This window comes from Elephas maximus, chromosome 16, assembly GCF_024166365.1.
Source record: "Elephas maximus indicus isolate mEleMax1 chromosome 16, mEleMax1 primary haplotype, whole genome shotgun sequence".
Classification (NCBI taxonomy): Eukaryota; Metazoa; Chordata; class Mammalia; order Proboscidea; family Elephantidae; genus Elephas; species Elephas maximus.
The window spans coordinates 15,619,245-15,634,195 of NC_064834.1; the positions used below are offsets into that span (position 1 = coordinate 15,619,245).

The 14,951-nt window shown below is 48.4% G+C and overlaps 1 long non-coding RNA gene across 1 annotated transcript; it reads left to right on the forward strand.

Annotated features, from left to right (window-relative positions):
- The first annotated feature begins 7,602 nt into the window (after positions 1-7,602).
- On the forward strand, positions 7,603-14,590 carry LOC126059863 (uncharacterized). Its single transcript, XR_007513502.1, has 4 exons — positions 7,603-7,833; positions 11,174-11,337; positions 11,566-11,733; positions 12,402-14,590. It is a non-coding gene; the product is annotated as an uncharacterized LOC126059863 (long non-coding RNA).
- The last annotated feature ends 361 nt before the right edge of the window (positions 14,591-14,951 follow it).

Sequence of the window (14,951 nt, forward strand, 5' to 3'; positions counted from 1 at the left end):
CTTGATATTGACTGTTGTCTCCAAGCCATCGATAAGTTTATAATTATTTATTTTATGCTTGCTTACTGTTTCCTAGCTCCTTGTTTTGATATGCCCAAATAGGCTGGTCATGTGAGCTACTTTGCTTATCGGCATCTTCGAAGTTCCCATGTCCTGTCTCCAACTGGTTAGAGCTATTGCTAAGTATGTGACCCCAGGAGTCCATTTGCTTTTCTTGTGTGGATTCAGCTCAGGTGTCCAGGTCATTGGTCACTGAGGTGTGATGCAGGCTCTCATCTACAGTCCTAGATGGGCAGGGGTGATTGGAGTAGGCACAGGTATCTGGCTGCAGTAGAGGGTCATGTGCTGAGCAAGGTAGGAGGCTAATGGCTACCCTTGAGTGCCTGGGTGGAAGGCATGTCCCTGTTCCCTAGAGTTTGTAGGTGAGTAGGTTTGGCAGAGGGACTTTGGACACTCAATGCTGTTGGCTATGAGGACTAGGAGGCACGACTTATTCTCAGACATCTGCCAGGGGCGGCTAGGTGGAGTGAGTATAGCCACCAGCCCTCAGGCCCCTGATGTGGGCAGGTAAGAACCCTGCTTAATGGGCAGGGGAGTGTCAAATGTCACTAACGTGCCACTCCCCCTTAGCTGTTGCAGTTGAAAATAGGCTTCAGGCATATACATTGTTGAACTGTGCTAATGAGGGCCTACACTGTTGAAAGGGGCCTGCACAGGTCTAGGCAGGGAGAAAGGCATTCAAAGACCATGGACCCCTTATGCCTATGCCTAGACAAAGGGCAGTGTTAATGTGTCCCCTTTCCAAAGCCAGGAGAATGGCCTGGGGCAAGTGATGGGTCCCACTTCTGGCCCAGGGGGTGTGGCCATCACTGAAGCCAGACTGGGACTGGAGCAGAGCAGGGAGGGGGCAGGTAAATGGGAGAGAAGTACTTCCCAGAGAGAAGAAGGGTTTTTTTGATCCCACATGATAGGTTAGATGCTTGCATTTAACTTTTGCACTATGCCACCAGTGCTCCGGTATAGGTATAGGTGTAAGTGTAGGTATAGGTGTAGATGTAGATGTAGACATAGATATACCAGGTCTCATTGAGTCAGTTCTGACTACTGGTGACCGCATGTACATTAGAGTAGAGCTGTGCTCCATAGGGTTTTCATGGCTGAGTCTTAAAAACTAGATTACCAGGCCTTACTTCCAAGGCACCTCTGGGTAGACTCAAACCACAGGCCTTTTGGTTAGCAGCTGATCTCGTTAACAGTTTGGACCACCCAGGGACTTTATTAATTGTTTGATTCAGTGGTGAACAGAGAGGCGTCCAAGCGAGGGTGAGCACAGGGTGAGGGACCTCTGACCGTCTTCAAATTATAGCAGCCAACCACCAACATGCCATTGAGTTGATTCCCACACATGGCACACCCTGTTTGAGCACACCGTCTCCTGGTGTGCTGTGACCCCTGGCAGCCAGCACCTGTATCTCTTTGTTGGCAGATGCCGTAGGCTTTCAGAACCCGCCTGGCCTGAGCTCATGCAGAGAGCTCTGGAAGTGCCTGGGATGCATATCCTTTGGGGTCAGCCCTTCAGCAACAACTGCAACCTGCAACAGGGGAGCTATAGAATCTCCAGCCCCATTGCCTGATTGGGACAACCCTAAGGTGTGACCCACTCTGCCTTCAGAGTCTCCTGTGGGACTGTGCTCCCCTCCGTGGGGCTTGGCCTGACATCGCCTCTTGCTTGGCTGCCTCCCCTCCCACTCCCTGTGGCTTTCCTGGAGCAACTCCTAAACAACCACTCTCACAAGCACCCTAGACTCAGGGTCTGCTTAGAGCCCTTCCCACCGTGACACTCATCCTGTGTGAGTGAGGGCAAGCCGCTTCCCCTCTATGAGCCTCACACTCCCCATCTGTGCAGGCATGTTGGACAAGCTGACGCTTGGGATCCTTGTAGCTCTGAATTGGCCATTCTGCAGTCCTCCATTCATTAGCATGCCTGCGGGATCCAGTCACCACAACCTGCTGACAAATGAGCCGATGCCTGCCTCTCTTTCCTTTCTTGGGATCCTGATGGGATACAGTTTCTCCAATAGGTCAACCCTGAAACCGCCAGGGGCCCCAGCCCACTCTGAGCCTCTCCTCAGTGCCAGCTGGGGCAATAGGCCTTATGGGCCCATGGGATGCTGTCCAAAGACGCCATCAGAAGGAAGCCAAGGGTGAAGAATGTGATCAAGGTTACTGAATTGTACATGTAGAAACTGTTGAATTGATGTGTGTTTTGCTGTGTGTATTCTCAATAACAACAACATAATATTAAAAAAAAAAAAAAGCAAGGGGCTGGTTTCCATGGTGACCAGAAAGCCTCTGGTAGCTGTGGAAGAAGAGCACAAAGCCCCATCTGACTCCGATTATAGGCCTGGCAACTGAAACCTGCCTTCAGTCCAAGCTGGCCAAGGGTCTGCCTCCTTGGCTGTGGAGGGAGATTTTATGGGGGGAGGGGATTGTCTTAGTAACCCTCACCCTCCTGGAACACTTTGAATAGGTCTTGCTGCCATAACCCAAAATACTCCAGGCATCCGCTATTCCCTCCAACCCCTTTGCCTGAACTTCCCAGGAAGGAGGTGGGAGGAAGGAGCATGGGTGTTTGGCCAACTCTTTTGCCAGCTCCACCCATGAAGGGCTCCACCAGGAGAGCCCAGAAATGGAGGACCTGGGTTCATATCCCGAGCTCAGCCATCAGCTCGTCATGTGGCTTCTGTCCAGTCAGTTAACCTCTCTGAGCCTCGGTTTCTGTAGCAGGATGGTGGGATGAAAAAAGCACCCACTCTGGAACCAGGCAGACCTGGGTTCAAATCTAGGCTTCACCCTGTGCTTATTCAACAAAACCTGTGGAATGTCCTCAGTGTACCAGCCTGTCCTGGGTTCTGCAGTTCAGCTGTGATCTGAGCAGACCAAGTCCTGTTCTCAAGAGACTTATAGTCTAGGGAGAGACAGGCCACTATCTTGTAATGGAGTGTAAGGCACTGTAACGTGGTATGACATGGTGTCTGCGAGAGGCAAGGGCTATGAAGGAATATAACACAGGGCAGGGGACAGAGAAGGAGTTGGGGAGATTGCTTTAGATAATATGCTCAGGGAAGGAGCTATGGCCTGGGGCCATCTCCTGGCTCACCTGTGCCTCAGTTTCCTCATCCATGACCTGGAATGAAGCATGCCCACTTCCCAAGGATGTTGTAAGCATTGAAGGAGGTCACAGCACAGAACCTTAACAGTGTCAGTCACCCTGTGCATCAACAACATACCAGATTCCCTCCTTCTTTTTAATTGTGGTAAATACATACATAACACGTCGTTTGCTTTTTCAAAGTTTGTCATGTGTACAAGTCAGTGACATTAGTTATGTTTATCATGTTGTTCAACCATTAACATCATTTGTTTCCAAATTTTCCCATCACCCTTATCAGAAGGTCAGTGTTCCTATACACTGAGTCCCCCTTTTCCCCTGCCTCCCACTCATGCCTGGTCACCACTAATAAAACTTTGGTCTCTGTATGCTTGCCTATTCTAGATATTTCACATAAGTGGATATTCCATTCTTCTTAAGGAGTTAGGATACTAGGGAGCCACTCAAAGTGTTAGCAGAGAGGGGTGGCACAACCATCACCGGCACACAAAGAGTCGCTAGGTCTTGCTTAGGCAGGAGAGCAGGCCAACTAGTAACCTTGGCCAACACCTTGGAAATGTGAACTTGACCGAGGCAGTGGGAAGTTGGGACTTACTTTACAAAAGGCATCTGGTACCTGGTTGACCCTGTGGGGCTGCCCCTCCAGCCTCTCTGTTTAAAGCAAGCCCCACCTTCAGCACCTACCCATCTCCTTTGAGAAGAAATGGCACACCTGTATTTCCAAAATGGCCAAGTGCAATTTGATGGTGGAGGCGGGGCTTATGCAGGAAATCGAGGCCCCCTGTCTCCTCTCTATTCCAGCTTTGACTCAACGGTACCAAGTCCTGACGCTAATGTGCAGAAGAGACTCCTGGCCCCAGAGTGTTGCCAAAGTGCACGTCCAAGGGGCTACCGCTGCTGAGATCTGAGTGTCTTCTGGGGAATTACAGGACAAGCGAGGCCAGGCTCCCAGATTACAGGGCTGCCATGCTAACTGGTGATTAAATTGGGATGGGTAAAAATAACCCCAGGAGATGCCACAGCCAAGGTCAGGGGGAGGTGAGGGGCAGAATCCTCCCCTGACTCCTGCATGTAGCTCTGTAGCCAGACGGGCTGCCATGGAGCCGCTCTCTCTGTCCTGAGTCTCTGCCAGAGGCCTGGTCCACCCCGGGTGACCACTATACCCCTGCCCTGCAGGTGCTCTGCTCACTTCAGCTGGGCTGGCTGAGAGCCCCTTGTCCAGGATTTAGAATTCTAATGTAAGTTATTTCACTCTTCTCCCAACTTTGGGGATTGAAACAAACAAACAAACCTTCACTTAATATTTTGATTCTTGTTTACAGATTATAAAGTATAGTGCTGTCTTTTCTTATGGATCCTTACTTTTTAAAAATAGGCTTTATTTTTTAGAGTGGTTTTAGGTTTATAGCAGAATTGCACAGAAAGTACAGAGGTTCTTAAACACCCCCCTCCTCCCTGCACTCAGCTTCCCCTATTATTATCCTCCTGCATTCTTATGGAAAATTGGTTACAATCGATGAGCCAATATTAATACATTAGTATTAACTAAAGTCCACAGCTTACATTAGAGTTCATTCTTGGTGTTCTAAGTCCTCTGTGTTTTGACAAATGCAGAATGTCACGTGTCTGCCATTACAGTGTCCTGCAGAACAGTCTCACTGCCCTAAAAATGCCCGGTGCTCCGTCTGTTCCTCTCTCCCCATCCCCTCCCGGAGCCCCTGGCAACCACTGCACTTTACCGTTTCTATAGTTTTCCCTCTTCTGGAACGAAGGATCCTTTCTTTTAAAATGTGCTAGAAGGACAGAACGGTGTGCTTACTTGGCTACGATTGTGTAAAAAAAAAAGGGCTGGGAAAGGAATGTATACACGTCTCTTCACAGAGCAGTATGGATTATCTCTGGAAGAATTCCCTGGAAACTAATAACATTAGTCACCTTCAGGGAGGGGAACTGCCTCAGGTGGGTAGAAAACGTCTGCGTTTTTCTTTTGTTTACCATAGAGAGGCTCAGAAGAGGTAAAAAGGGGATGGAAACATGCCTTGGCCTCAACATTTCCATTTCTAGGAATTTGTCCCGAGAGATCATTGGCGAAATACACAAAGATGTCTGCAAAAGGATTTTACAGTGTGGTTTGTATTCTGAAAAATGGAGATTAAGAAAATAAATTATAGCATGGCCATGGAAAACTATGTAGCTGTCAAACAGGACAATGTAGATCTGTAAACTCTGACATGGAGAGACATTCATGTCATGGTTGAGGGAGAAAGGCAAGATATAAAACAGGGTGAAGTGTACAGCTCCATTGATATAAAAATGGTGAGCACATAGCACATCATAGGGTGAGCACATGGACAGGTACCTGGGAGGATGACCGTGGTGGTGAATCAACTTGACTAGGCTCTGGTTCCCAGTTGTTTGGCCAGACACTAGTCTAGTTGCTATCCTAGTTACATGTGATGAAGTCAGCTAACCTTGGGTAGAGCAGGTTACCTTCAATAATGAAATGTAATGTAATAATGGCCTTACATCAAATGTAATATAATATAATATAATCACTTCCCATAATGCAATCTAATGTAATGAAATCAATCAGTTGAGGTCATACCAGTGTAGTGTGAAGCCTAAATCTAATCAATTCTGAGTTATAAAACCAGAATAGGTACTGTTATGGGTTGAATTATGTCCCCCCAAAATATGTGTCAACTTGGTTAGGCCATGATTCCCAGTACTGTGTGGTTGTCCTCCATTTTGTGATTTTCCTGTGTGTTATAAATCATAATCTCTGCCTGTGGTTAAAGAGGATTAGGGTGGGATGCAGCACCCTTGCTCAGGTCACATCCCTGACCCAACCTAGGGGGGTTTCCCTGGGGTGTGGCCGGCACCACCTTTTATCTTACAAGAGACAAAAGGAAAGAGAAGCAAGCAGAGAGTTGGGGACTTCATACCACCAAGGAAGTAGTACTGGGAGAAGGATGTGTCCTTTGGACCTGGGGTTCCTGCATGGAGAAGCTCCTAGTCCAGGTGAAGGTTGATGAGAAGGATCTTCCTCCAAAGCCAACAGAGAAAGAAGGCCTTCCCCTGGAACTGGCACCCTGAATTTGGACTTCTAGCCTCCTAGACTGTGAGAAAATAAATTTCTCTTTGTTAAAGCCGCCCACTTGTGGTATTTCTGTTACAGCAGCACTAGATGACTAAGACAGACACCGTGACATATACGCACAAGGGAAGACAGACAACATGTGAAGATCTACAAGCAAAGGACCACTGACACCAGAAACTAGGAGAAAGGCTCCCAGAAGGGATCAACCTGGCCAAGACCCTGATTTAGACTTTTAGCCTCCAGATTTTCTCACTGTGAGAAAATAAATCTGTCTTCTTCAAAGCCACCCACTTGTGGCATTTCCATTACAGCAGCACTAGGAAACTGAGACGAAATGAGCGTCCAAAGGCTAAGGGTGATGTCTGGCTTCCAGGAATGGCAAAATCACATCTGCCAATAGCAATTATAACTCTGGATGAAATATAAAGGCCAACTGTTTGAAGACACTGGAGAGCAGGAGAGAAGGGAAGTGTATTTGACTCTTGAAAGCTGGGATCCATGTCTCTCCAGCTTTTCCCCTAGGGATGCACCCCAGTTCATACTGTGCTCAGGGGATAAATGCAAGCTGAAAGTCACAGCAGCACTGGCTCGGGGAGTCAGGGGTTGGAGTCCATTGTATCAGAGAACGTACCTGGTATTATTTGAATCCTTTTTAATGTATCGAGACTTGTTTTATGGCCCTACATATGGTTTATCTTGATCAGCATTCCCTGTGCACTGGGAAAGAATGTGCATTTGACAGTTGGTGAGTGCAGGATTCTACAAATTCCAACTGAGTCCAGGCATGGGGAGGTGGGGGAAAGTGGCAGGTGAGGTTATTTGTAACCAGAATTCCAGGATTCCTTAGCAGGTGTCTGCTTATCCCTCACTGGCCAGAACCAGGTCACAGGACTACTTCTAGCCACAAGGGAGTGCTCTGGGCAACCGGGGCTTGTCTCTTACAGAGGCATCCCAGAACGGCCCATCAAGGGGCAGGTGATTGGAGTGTTCATCCCCTGACTGTGTCCCCATTGGTTGAGGATTGCCTTAGAGCCATTAGCTTCCTCACCCATTAGCTGCACCTAGTCAGGGGTGGAGCAAGCCTCCACTGCTTTGGAGAAAGTCCTAGAGCAGTAAAGTGGAGAGCCACATGCAGCAACCTGCTGGTGGGTGAGATGCCACCAGCACGCATAAGACTGTCCACCACTGCTGTGGCTGCAGTTAGAGAGGCCAAGGGGGCATGACAAAGGCTTACAGTGCTGGCTTACTGGAGTAAAAGCTCTGTCTGAAGGGGCAAGACTGGGATCCCAAAAGTGCCTGCCCCGTGCTGGCCTGGAGAAGTGTCCCAAACCTAGTGACCACGTGTTCTCTGTGGATTCAGGCCTCGCGAGAGCAGAGGTTGCGTCACATCATTCTCTCTTCTCCATTCCTCAGACAAAAGAGAAGAAACAGTGAGCCGGATCGAACTGTGTCAGTTCAGACCAGCTCCCTGTGGCTGGCCTGTGAACAGGCAAAACACTCAGGTCACCGGAAGGAAGCAGCCTCGAGGTCGGAGAGCCAGCACAGAAGCAGGAAGAGCCTGGTGTGTTCTGGGTGTGGTGAGGAGACCAGAGGGGTTAAAGGGTTCTCCCCAGGGAGAGGGAACTGGAGCGAAGAGGCCGCTGAGCCTTGGGGGTCCTGAGACACCAGCCTGTGGCACTTTGCCTGCTGCGTTTGTCTTCTATGCTGATGTAACAAATGATTACAAACCGAGTGCCTTAAAACAACAAAATGTATTATTGTACAGTCCGGCCCCGGTCTCACTGGGCTAAAATCCAGGTGTCAGCAGGGCTGAGTTCCTTCCAGAAGCTCTAGGGGAGAATCCATTTCCTTACCTTTTTCACCTTCCAGAGGCCGCCCACATTCCTTGGCACATGGCCCCTTCCTCCGCCTTCAAAGCCAGCAACACCGTATCTCTCTTAACTATTCTTTCCTAGTCACATCTCCCTCTGAACACAGCTGGGAAAGATCCTTGGATTTTAAGGACTCCTGTGATTAAATTGGGCCTAGCTGGAGTATCCAGGATAATCTCCCATCTCAAGGTTTTTAACCTTAATCACACCTGTGAAGTCCCTTTTACCAGGTAACGTAGTCCCAGGATCTGGGGATTAGGACATGGACATCTTTGGGAGGCCATTATCCAGCCTATCACACCTGTCCCTCTCAGTTCCTACCCCAGCCTGTGGGGGCAACATGCTTCCACCACAGCGGTCTCAGGCTTTGTGAAGGAGAACCCAAAAACAAAAACTCGCTGCTGTTGAGTCCATCCTGACTCAGAGCGACCTGATGGGACAGAGTGAGGTTTCCAAGGCTGTAATCTGTATGGAAGCAGACTGCCACATCTTTCTCCTGCAGAGTGGCTGGTGGGTTCAAACCACCGGAACTTTTGGTTAGCAGCTGAGCACTTAAACACTGTGCCACCAGGGCTCCTTCGTGAAGGAGAAAGGGGAGCGAAAATGTTGAGGACTGATTATGCTTGGTGCTGAAGAGTGTGTGAGGACAGAGGCAGTCTCATACTCCGTGGGTGGGAGTGTAAATTGGTACAACCTGCTCAACGATTTGAAAGCAGGCATTGAAATTTAAAATCCACATAGCCTCTGAATTAGCCATTTCAGGCCTAGGAGGTGAGCCCATAGAAATGTAACATCAACGTATCAGTTAGAGTAACATCAACGTATCAGTTAGAGACTGCGGCAAACATGTAGTTATAGTCACAGATGTAAACGTTTGTTGCAACATTATAATAATAATAAATAAAAAAAACCTGAAAATAAGCTACTTATTCACCAGTAGAGACCTGAGTAAATAAATGGCGCTACATCCCTGCAATGGAATTCTATGTAGCCATTTAAAAGGGTAAAGTAGATTTATAAATTCTGGCCTGAAAAAAATGTCCATGATGTATTACTGAAAGGAAAAAAAAAAAGATCAATATGAACATAAGCCTATTTTTTAAAAAAGGAAAAATGTAGTCTGCTATGTAGTATGTATAACTTATAAATAAAGATATATCTACATAAAGTTGGGGAAAGTTTGGGAAGATTATACCGCAAACAGATTATAGAAATTAGAATGTGGTAGGGGTAGGGAGTTAGGAGGGTGAGGTTGGGATTTGATGGGCAAGGATGGAAATTTTCACTTCTTACTGCATATAATTTGTAGAGTGGTGGAATTTGGGCTGATTTTTAACTTTTTCCCCCATCTTTCAATATTAAAGAAAAAAATTAAGAACACTTTTGCAAACGGTTAAGCACTTGGCTACTAATCAAAAGGTTGGCAGTTCAAATCCATCCAGAGGTACCTCAGTAGACAGGCTTAGCAATCTATTTCTGAATGATCACAGCCATTGAAAACCCTACCACGTACAGTTCTACTCCAACACACATGAGGCTGCCATAAGTCAGAAGCCTCAGTTCTATGAGAGAAGCTAAGAGAAGGCAGGAGTCCCAGGGGGGCCCAGGAGGCGATCCTTGTGGGGCTGGCTCTCAGTCACTCAGCAGGTGGCTGCTGACAAAGGTCTGCAGGCAAAAGCCCCTGTGACTGGGCCAAGCCTCTGGGTCCTTGATGCTTGAAGCCAGGACACCTTGGGGATGGCAGCCCAGCTCTGCTCTCCTGGCTCCAGCGGGACCCTGGAGCTGCTGCGAGGGCAACCCTTGCAGCCCTCAGACCAGTGGTCCCGGAGAGGAGCAGCATTCCAGATCTCACTCTGCCTCTGACTCTTCCTGACAACCACCAGCCACTCTCAGCCTCGGTTTCCCTGTCTCTAAATGGGAATTGCATGGATTGTGAAGGCAATGTTATTAAACAGTGTACACAATATAATCCCAATTGTGTAAAATGCGTGTCACTTTAGAAAATGACACCTACACGAGGGAAAGAAAGCCGAGAAAGATACTTTCCAAAATATTCTCAGTGGTTCTTCTGAGAAGCTGGAGTAGGGGTGCTGTCTCTTTCCTTCTTTCCAACAATGAACATGGAATCGATGCTATTCCTTTTCACCCTGCCTGGCCCAAACTGGAAACCCTGGTGGCTAATGGTGAAGAGCTACAGCTGCTAAACGAAAGGTCTGCCATTCGAATCCACCAGGCACTCCTTGGAAACCCTATGGGGCAGTTCTATTCTGTCCTATAGGGTTGCTATGAGTCGGAATTGACTCAACAGCAATGAGTTTGGCCCAAACTAACTCACAGGGTTGCTGCTTTGAAAAAATGTAAGGAACTCTGCAAATGGGACATGGAACGGGGAGGCTGGGGGGAGGAAGGGCCAAGCCACAACCAGTAGCACATTTTTGTTGCCTGTGGTCACATTTAAGAAAAAGAAGCAAATGACAAAAAAAGCTGAAGCCTACTGACTGATTTTCTCCCAAGCCAGGCACGGCCAGGGGTGAGGGGCCTGTGTGCCACCCTCCTTACCTCCCCAGGCCGGCCGTGCCCACCCCAATCCCCAGACTGTGCGACGACAGCAGATCCTGGTCCTGACAGAGAACGGGGCAAAGGGTCCAGGACTGAATTCTCAGGATTTGGTTTCTGAGCCCTCCCAGGTCCCTCAGGCCACAGTGGCATGACTATGTTCACAAGTCTGTGTCCATACTCATTGGTAGACAGGAAAACTTGGGCCTTAGGGACCCCACCCTGCTATTGGCATCTGCCCAGTGCTCAGGGTCGGTAACAATGGGCTCCCAAAAAGTGTTGGTTGAATGAATGGGTGGTCTTTATCCATCATCTGTCTCAGAGAGGTGACACAACTTGCCCAAGGACACTCGAGACCACTCGGCCTGGGAAGAGCCAGAACCAAGTTCCCTCTGCTTTTGTGTGCAGACTCCCATCACTGTTTCACTCAGTCCTGACGTGAATGGGTGACTGCTATCATTATCTGTTTTACAGATGGGGAAACTGCGGCTCAGGATGGTGAAGTCACTTGTCCGAAGTCACTTGTCCAAAGTCACACGGCAAGTGGGAGGCACAGCAGAGTCTAACCTAGGTCCACCTGGCTTGGTGGCTGTTTGGCTGCCCCAGAAAGGGTCAATGATTTGTACAAGTTTACACAGGTAAGTGGTCAGCCCTCGTAACCAGGCTGACTGTGTCCTCACCAGAAAGCTAGCCCAGGCCTCGCAGAATGAGCATAGTAGGTCCAACATCTCCATAAAATCAACCTGGAACTACAGGACAGGGTCAATGTGCCTTAACTGAGAATATGAGAATACAAGATTTAAGGACTTGAGCTGGTATCAACTCTGATCGAAGTCAGCAAATGGGTTCTCTGGCTGCGTTAACAGGAGCATGGTGTGCAGAACAAAGGAGGTGGTAGATACTCTCCGGCCCCCATCTCAGGCCACACCAGGAAAGTCGGCCAGTTCTGGATGCCACCCCTGGAGAGAGACATTAACGAACAGGAGCATGTCCAGGGAAGAGTGACGGGGGGACCACTTGACCCAACAGGTCAGGTAAGGAGCGAGAAGCAAAAATAGGAGGTGTTTAATGTGGAGGGGAGACTTGGTCCCTGACTTAGCTAAGGATTGTTGTGAGAAAGCAGTGCAGGCTTCCCAGGGCACAGAAGTGATATCAACACGGAGAAGATGCAGATTTCAGCTCAGTGGAAGGGCACTCTTAGTGACATCAGAATAGCCTAGTGACAGAACAGGCTGTGTGAAAGTGCTGAGTTACCCATCACTGTAGGTGATCGATACAGGACAACTCTCAGGGCAGAGTGTAGAATGGAAAGGGCTGTAGAATTCTTCACACCTCACTGACAGCTAACTCACCCCAGGCTCAGAGCTCTTGATTCAGTGAGTTCCTGGTGACGCAGTTACAAAAAAACAAACAAACCAGTCACCTCGAGTGGACTGTGACTCATGGTGACCCCATGTGTGTCAGAGTATAAGCTGTTTTTCAGTGGTTGATTTTTTGGAAGTAGATCACCAGGCCTGTCTTCCAAGCTGCCTCTGGGTAGACTGAACCTCTATACTTTTGGTGAATAGCTGAGCACATTAACCATTGCGCCACCCAAGGACTCCATTAAGCACTTACTAGGGACTAAAAGTTTTATGGATATATCAAGTTTTCCACAGCCAAGCGCAGTGGTGGCCTGAGTTGGCATTTGATACATTTCTAGGTCACTAGACTAAGGTGCGCCTGATCCAAGCCATGGTGGTGTTTTCAATTGCCTGTGAAAGCTGAACAATGAATAAGGAAAAAAGAATTGAGGCCTTTGAATTATGGTGTTGGTGAAGAATACTGCCGAAAGAACAAACAAATCTGTCTTGGAAGGAGTACAGCCAGGATGCTCCCTGGAAGCAAGGATGGCAAGACTTTGTCTACAGCGCTTTGGACATGTTATCAGCAGGGATCAGTCCCTAGAGAAGGACATCATGCTTGGTAAAGTAGGGGGTCTGTGAAAAAGAGGAAGACCCTCAACGAGATGGATTGACACAGTGGCTGCAACGATGGGCTCAAGCATAGTGACTGTGAGGATGGCACAGGACCAGGCAGTGCTTCGTTCTGTTGTACATTGAGTCCCTATGAGTCAGAACCTCACCTAACAACAAGCTGCCTAACTCTGCATCCTTCTCAGCCCCTCTGGGTTAAGGAGCCAGTAGTACACTTGCTGCCATAAATTTGCTCTGGGTTCCATGGAAGCCAGAGAAAACACAGCTTAGCTCGCTAATGGAGGCAACTTCAGGCATCATTACTGTGAGCAGCTCTATTAAGGGGACTCCTGCTCAGTGCTGACCCTTTCTAACCTCCTATTCCAATCCCTGGGCACCTGGATGGGCGTGAGGCTTCAGGGGACCAAACTGGAGAGATTCAAAGCAGGGGTTTCCCAGGGGTTAATGCAGCAAGTGTTGTGTTCTCCTGCCCTCTTGCGATGAGCTCCAGAATAACAAGTGCCGGTCGCCTAATCGCTCTGAGGCTATGTCGAAACTGGGCACCAGAGGGCAGGGTTCTCAACACTATCTCACCCAATGCTTCCCCCTCTCCTTTTTCAGTAGATTATTTTTAAAATATCTTTATTGAAATATACCATACACTTCAACCGTTTAAAGTGTACCGTTTAATAGTTTTTGGTATATTCACGGAATTGTGCAACCGTCGCCACAATTTAATTTTAGAATATTTTCATCATCCCCAAAAGAAACCTTCTACTAATAGCAGTCACTCCTGTTCTCCCTCTCCTCTGAGCCCTGAGCAACCAATAGCATACCTTCTGTTTTTATAGATTCGTCTGTTCTGGGCATTTCCTATAAATGGGGTCAGCCAATGAAAACCCGTAACGGTCTGATCCTATTTTGCATGGGTCACCATGAGTCAGGGGCTGACTCAATGGCAGCCAACAGCAACGTAGTATTTCTAAGCTCCTAAACCCACTCTCAGCCTCAGGGCTCAGGTCTCATCCACGTCCAGCCTCATCTGTATCTTCTTTCTGTGGCCTGAATGCGCCATGTTCTCTCTCTCCTCAGGGCCTTCACATGCTGTTCCCTCCTCCTGTAACCCTCTTCCCCACTTGCGTGTTTGCCTAACTAACTCACCCTCCAGGCCTCGCCTTAGATACTACCTCTTCCAGGAAGCACTCCCTGATCTCCTACATCTGAGTTGGTTGTCTAGCAGTCCTGGCACTCACCCTCTCTCCGTGTTTGCGGGTTTCCTCCTGTGAGCTTATTGAAGGGAGGATGGCTCAAGTTGATTCTTGAATCCCCGAAGGCCCAACACAGGGCTGTGATTGTGAAATGGTGTGTCTTAGTTTGGTGTTGCTTGTAACAGAAATACCTCAAGTGGATAGTTTGGGCAAACAGAAACTTATTCTCTCTCAGTTTAGGAGGCTAGAAGTCTGAATTCAGGGTGCTGGCTCCAGGGGAAGTCTTTGTCTCTCTGTTGGCTTTGGGGGGAGGCCCTTATGATCAATCTTCCCCTGGGTCTAGGAGCTTCTCAGCACAGGGACCCCAGGTCCAAAAGAATGTGTTCTGCTCCTGGCTCTTCTTGCTTAGTGGTAACGAGGTCCCTTTTCTCCCTACTCAATTCTCTCTTTTATATCTAAAAGAGTGACTAAAGATACAACCTAATCCTGTAGACTGTGTCTTGCCTCATTAACATAACTGCCTCTAATCCTGCCTTATTAACATCATCCAAAAAAAAAATACCCCATTGCCTCCGAGTCAGTTCTGACTCATAGCGACCCTATAGGACAGAGGAGAACTGCTCCATAGAATTTCCAAGCAGCGGCTAGTAAATTCAAACTGCCGACCTTTGGTTAGCAGCTGTAGCTCCCTGTAGCTCTTAACCACTGTGCCACCAGGGATTTATAACACATAGGAAAATTATATCAGATCACAAAATGGAGGACAACCACACAACACTGGGAATCATGGCCTAGCCTACTTGATACACATTCTGGGGGGACACAGTTCAATCCATAGCACGGTGGATGAGGCAAATGAGTGGAGAAGCCTAGAAGGTGTGGGTAATTCCAGTGGAACTAGAGGAGGCTTCTTTGGGGAGGGCAGCAGGGGCTGACGAGTTGTGAGAAGTAGCCAGGGTGGCTGAGCCCAAAGAACAAGGCCACACAGGGCGCAGGGCTGTGGGAGCTTGGAAGGAGGAAGACAGGGCACTTCTCCCAGGGAGAGACGTGGCCAGCACTCCCACGCTTGGCTCCTGGCCAGTGTCAAGA